A 6,516-nucleotide genomic window follows, 5' to 3' on the forward strand; every position below is an offset into this window, starting at 1 on the left:
TGTGTATATATGTATATGTGTATGTATATATTTATCAGTCTGGCGAGTAAACAAAAAAATGTACTAGCCAATGGCGATTCAATTGCCGAGGTGTTCGTAGAGGGCTGACAAGTTCTTCTTAGTGAATCAAAACATAAAGAGCAGGGCTCGTAAAATTTCAAAATCCCTGGTAGCCCTTCGGGCAGGCATTCTTCAGATTTTGGTAGCCCAAAAATTAATTTAACTAGCCCCAATAAAATATATTGTATTTTTTCTTCAAATAACAAGTCAAGAGAGTAGGGGTGCAAAGGATCACAAATCTCACGGTTCAAATTATATTACATTATCATATCACATTTTGAGTCACAGATCGGATCATTTTTCAGATGAGCAAAAAAAATATGGTTCTTTATTATTTAAGTACCACTTATTATTTAAAAAACTATTTACTACTACGATACCACAGCAAAAACTAGTAGCATATAGGGATGTAACGATTCACTCAACTCACAATGTGATATGATTCACGATACTGATTTCACAATACAATTTTCTCACAATTCCTTTAACAAAATTAGATTTAAGACAAAAGCTGTCCTTTTGTTATTTCTCAGACCAAAAGGCTGCACATTACTTTGTGAAATTGAAAATGTCAAACAATATACTAACTTGAAATTTTAAAACAAATCCCAAATCAAACAAATAATACAAATAAAAGAAATGTCTCCATGCAAGTAAACTAAGGTTTTGCCTGTGTATTTTAATCACGATCCAAACAAAGATGCTGCATACATGTTATTCAGATTGTAAAATTGTTAAATTTGAAACAAAAACAAAATGGTCTGACTTTAGCTTTGTGATACTAAAAAAATCTGAACGAAACAAAAACAGCAGACGGGTTGAATGAGACGCAAATGTCACTCTCTGACAGGCTGACAGCAGGTGGCGCTTAAACCTTTAAGACCTTAAGCCCGAATGCACGGATCCAATATAATGATACACTTGCGATTTCTTTCTCCACTGTTTATGTTCAAGAGATGAAAATACTTGCCGAGATAGTTATTTTGAGATAATTTTGCATGTATGTGTCTGTTCAAGCAAAAGAGTAATCAATTCTGTGTTCGTGCTCTGCCTGAAACGCCGCTCTGTACGCACGAGCACCAAACTTAATTCTTCATGCGCATGAATGGTTTAAAACGCTTGAATGTTTAAATGTTCAAGCAAAAGAGTAATCAATTCTGTGTTCGTGCTCTGCCTGAAACGCCGCTCTGTACGCACGAGCACCAAACTTAATTCTTTATGCGCATGAATGGTTTAAAACGCTTGAATGTTTAAATTGGTAGAAACACGTGTAAATGACAAACTATGATCCGTTTCACCCCTACAAGCGACTGAACAACGCGAATCAAGGAAGGGATTTTATATCACTATTCAAGAAAGTCCGTCAGGCAGGGCAGTGATACATTTTGGTAGCCCGACTTGAAAACGGGGCAAGCGATTTTGCGAGCCCTGAAGAGCATCCAGTATAGACAGAATACAAAATCAAATGACTAGTGCTGGGCGGTATACCGGTTCATACCGAATACCGGTGTTTATTTTTGTTATGATATGAATTTTTAAAATACCGCAATACCAGTGTATGTCGCTTAAACAACGTTCTGAACGCAACACTGTTTGAACGGGGTCCCTTTTCACTGTTGCACTGTGGTGAGGGAACAGCTGTATGTGTTACTAAGCGTGAAAGTTCCGAAACTGAAGCTGTAGAACTAATAGAACATGATAACACAGAAGAACTCATCCATATTGACCGCCACAAATATCCACCGCCCCCTGCCATCAGCTCCCGCGTCTCACACACACACAAGCGCGACTTTAGCACTAGATTTAGCAACTTTCAGACTCTTTTAGCGGCTTTTTTCCATAGAATATTCATACTGACAAACCTAGCGACTTTTCTGGATAAACCTTAGCTATGGTTCAGTTGGAAGATTTTGCCAGTGCTGTCCCATGAACACGAGGTCTGACTTTCCCTGGAAGTGTCACCTCTCTCGGCGTCTGTTCTGTGCAGTGAGCGGCAGAGAAGCAGCGCTTTCAGTTGGCTGCACCGCAGCCGTCTCGTCAATAAATGAGTACAAAACAGCGTTTCCTATCACCTGTCACTTACTGATTGTTTGGAATTATAAATAGGAGCGTAGTTCGTCTGTTAATATCACATGCACTTTTTTGTTTGTTGTTTTTTTAGTTTGTTACTCAGACGCAGGCAGTGCGCTGCATGAGACAAAAAAATAATATAGCCAAAACAACTCTTTAGTGTAGATGCATGTTGATTTTATCAGACGATGCCACGATTATAAATGAGTGACTCCTGGTTAACATATATTAAAAGGGGTCGTGTTTAGTCACTATTTAGTGTGGTATTTTTTGACAATACTCACTCATCATGACAGTAAAATAGCGCATTCTAAGTCAATATACTGCAGTATTTCCTCTCTCAGTCAGTAGAAAATATGGTTAACACCCGATCTTGCAGGGAAAAAAAATACCGTCATGTACCATGAAACCGGTAAAATTTTGAAAACTACCGTGATATAAATTTTTGGTCATACCGCCCAGCACTACAAATTACTTTAATGACCTGGTTATTTAAATGAATAGTCCAAAAAAAAAAAAAAAAAGGAATTACAAACTTAAATCAATCCAAAATAATATCCTGTATACTATACATCATTGGCAGAGAGAATTTCTTTTATAATGTAAGCAAATTATGTTATAACAAAAAAATACCTAAAAAATACCCTGAATTACATTGAAATCTCAAATCAAACAAATCAAGAATTTGAGAATTAATGTCAAATTTGTATTTATTATTTGCAAATAACAATTTAAAAAGGACAAGGCAGCACAGCAATCCATTTTTAGTGTGGTATTTTTTGACAATACTCACTCATCATGACAGTAAAATAGCGCATTCTAAGTCAATATACTGCAGTATTTCCTCTCTCAGTCAGTAGAAAATATGGTTAACACCCGATCATGCAGGGAAAAAAAATACCGTCATGTACCATGAAACCGGTAAAATTTTGAAAACTACCGTGATATAAATTTTTGGTCATACCGCCCAGCACTACAAATTACTTTAATGACCTGGTTATTTAAATGAATAGTTCAAAAAAAAAAAAAAAAGGAATTACAAACTTAAATCAATCCAAAATAATATCCTGTATACTATACATCATTGGCAGAGAGAATTTCTTTTATAATGTAAGCAAATTATGTTATAACAAAAAAATACCTAAAAAATACCCTGAATTACATTGAAATCTCAAATCAAACAAATCAAGAATTTGAGAATTAATGTCAAATTTGTATTTATTATTAGCAAATAACAATTTAAAAAGGACAAGGCAGCACAGCAATCCATTTACTTTACGAAAATCGGCCAGTTTCAACATGACAAGCTGATTAATAATCACGTTGGCAATGTCTGCTGAATAATTGCGAACTTTCCTTATAAAACTTAATTCAAATATCCAAACTGGCTGCTTAAAAGCGCAACAATTTTGCCAAAATGCAAGTCCTTTCTGCTTATTTCTGCTCAATTATTTTGTTTATGTTTTTAAAAAATACAAGTATTTTTTCAGTAACTCAAGTCATTTAAAGTCTATCCAACTACACTAGTAAAGGCAGCAGATATTGTCTTGTATTCCTACTGTTGTAATTTTAGTGGTCAAAGTCGACAAATGGTCAAGACAAATGACACTTAAAAAAAAAAAAACCTTTGAAGATCATAAAAGATCTTAATGGTGCATTAAAAACACATTTGGCCTGTTAACAACCATTGAAAATGCTTGCAACATCAAAACATCAATATTAATGAGATTCCTTGCGATATTTTTGGCCAATGTCAGCGTAAAAAAAAAGCCCGGCTGCACGGTTTGACCCGGAGACCTGGAGATAGTAACGTGACAGACTCCTTGTTCAAAGAAACTGGCCTGCTTTCATCTCGGGCTTTTTCCCGAGCCGCACTGGCCCAAGCCATCTGCTTTATTCTAATACGGGGCTTAAAGATGCTGTTTTTTTCAAGGCTTCCCAAGTACGATAAACAGCCTTTATGTAGCTCACCCCTGTTTACAGCATGCAGTATGCTGTGCTGTAAAATATTCACTGTTAAACTGTCAACGATGCTGGCCACTCGCCCGGCCTTCACAGTATGGTGGCACTCGCCCTCAGTTTACGCCCCCTCGGTCCCCCACCAATGCCTGCTCGCAGCGGCACCCGGGAACCAGCCCACTTCTCAAAACCTTCCAGAGCAGTTCAAACGCCCCGCGAGCTTCCAGGCTTGGCTTCAGACACGTGTAAAGTTTTTTTTTATTCACTGCCCTGCAAAGGCACCGCCAAAGGTTTTCAAGTTCCAACTTGGCATGACTTCTGAAAAAAAAGCACCACAGCTTCCTCCTGCAGCTCTCGAGCCGGCTGTTTGTTTCCCTGACTGATTGAGTGCAGAGAGCAGGGTCGTGTCGCGCAAGATCCCGGAACGAGGGGGTGTTACGTCTCACTCCAGCCACAGACCTCGACAGCCCTTGGGCCGAAGAAACTCGGCGGAAAGCTGATGAGTGTTAGTATGCCAGGCTGGCGTACCCGTCTATTTGCAACACTTGGGTATTGCGTATTAAGAGAGACAGGCTTTCAAAACAAACGGCCTCTTGCCTTCTCTCCGTGTCATCCGATGCTGGCCACTCGCCCGGCCTTCACAGTATGGTGGCACTCGCCCTCAGTTTACGCCCCCTCGGTCTCCCACCAATGCCTGCTCGCAGCGGCACCCGGGAACCAGCCCACTTCTCAAAACCTTCCAGAGCAGTTCAAACGCCCCGCAAGCTTCCAGGCTTGGCTTCAGACACGTGTAAAGTTTTTTTTTATTCACTGCCCTGCAAAGGCACCGCCAAAGGTTTTCAAGTTCCAACTTGGCATGACTTCTGAAAAAAAAGCACCACAGCTTCCTCCTGCAGCTCTCGAGCCGGCTGTTTGTTTCCCTGACTGATTGAGTGCAGAGAGCAGGGTCGTGTCGCGCAAGATCCCGGAACGAGGGGGTGTTACGTCTCACTCCAGCCACAGACCTCGACAGCCCTTGGGCCGAAGAAACTCGGCGGAAAGCTGATGAGTGTTAGTATGCCAGGCTGGCGTGCCCGTCTATTTGCAACACTTGGGTATTGCGTATTAAGAGAGACAGGCTTTCAAAACAAACGGCCTCTTGCCTTCTCTCCGTGTCATCCTGTGTAAAATATTAAGTGTCGTTTGCAGCGAGAACGTAAAAAATGCTGATAGCGGGCCGTACGAAGACACTGAGGTTGTTCTTTTGGATCACAGCGCATATTTACTCCAGTTTTCACGTATTTTGTGACAAATGCAGGCTGTCAGCGTCTCGATTACTGTGTTTACAGTGGCATATGCATCGTGTAATTATGCCATGAAAGAGTTCATTTCCTCGGGAAATCTAAAGCAACGAGAGAGGCCAAAAAGGATGGGAAAAAATGTGCAAAGAGGAAAACTCAAATTGTGCCAGATCAGCCTAAAGTATAAGTTGTAATTACAAGATGAAAAAGACAATATCATGAAAATGTATACAAGGTCAAATATGAGAGTCAACTAGGCCTAAATTATCTCAAATGAATGGATTTATTCAAATAGCATCATATTCTTCAGTGATTAAGACCAGATAATATCTATCCCTTGACGTTGAAACATCTAGCATTCAAGTTTTGCAATGGCCAGTACGATATCTAGAGGGTTGAGTGGCTGATAGGGGTGGACTTGAAGCAGACCGATCGGTGTATGACTAGAGTGACTTACCCCTTATTTACACTGCACGCGTCTGCGGCGCGTTACGACTCCGACGCGGCCACTCTAGACAATGCTTGTGTTTACACCAGCGGAGCCGCGGCACATTTCAGAAGCGTCCGAGAAGTGGCTCTCTGCGCCTCTTTGCTAAAGATATGCGCCTCACCTAATTTTGAAGGTAAGAGTGTGCCCTTGAATATGCTCTAGCAATACTTTGATGTCATACACCGATCAGTCTACGCAGCGCTGCTTCAAGTCGAACACACCTATTGGGTTTGTGGTGGTGGCATTCAAGTTTTGCAATGGCCAGTACGATATCTAGAGGGTTGAGTGGCTGATGGGGTGGACTTGAAGCAGACCGATGAAGCAGACTTGAAGCAGACCGTATGACGAGAGTGACTTACCCCTTATTTACACTGCACGCGTCTGCGGCGCGTTACGACTCCGACGCGGCCACTCTAGACAATGCTTGTGTTTACACCAGCGGTGCAGCGGCACATTTCAGAAGCGTCCGAGAAGTGGCTCTCTGCGCCTCTTTGCTAAAGATATGCGCCTCACCTATTTTTGAAGGTAAGAGTGTGCCCTTGAATATGCTCTAGCAATACTTTGATGTCATACACCGATCAGTCTACGCAGCGCTGCTTCAAGTCGAACACACCTATTGGGTTTGTGGTGGTGGTGTTGTTGTGCGCACTAGGGAAC

Source organism: Sinocyclocheilus grahami, unplaced genomic scaffold, assembly GCF_001515645.1.
Source record: "Sinocyclocheilus grahami isolate Dianchi unplaced genomic scaffold, SAMN03320097.WGS_v1.1 scaffold557.1, whole genome shotgun sequence".
Taxonomy (NCBI): Eukaryota; Metazoa; Chordata; class Actinopteri; order Cypriniformes; family Cyprinidae; genus Sinocyclocheilus; species Sinocyclocheilus grahami.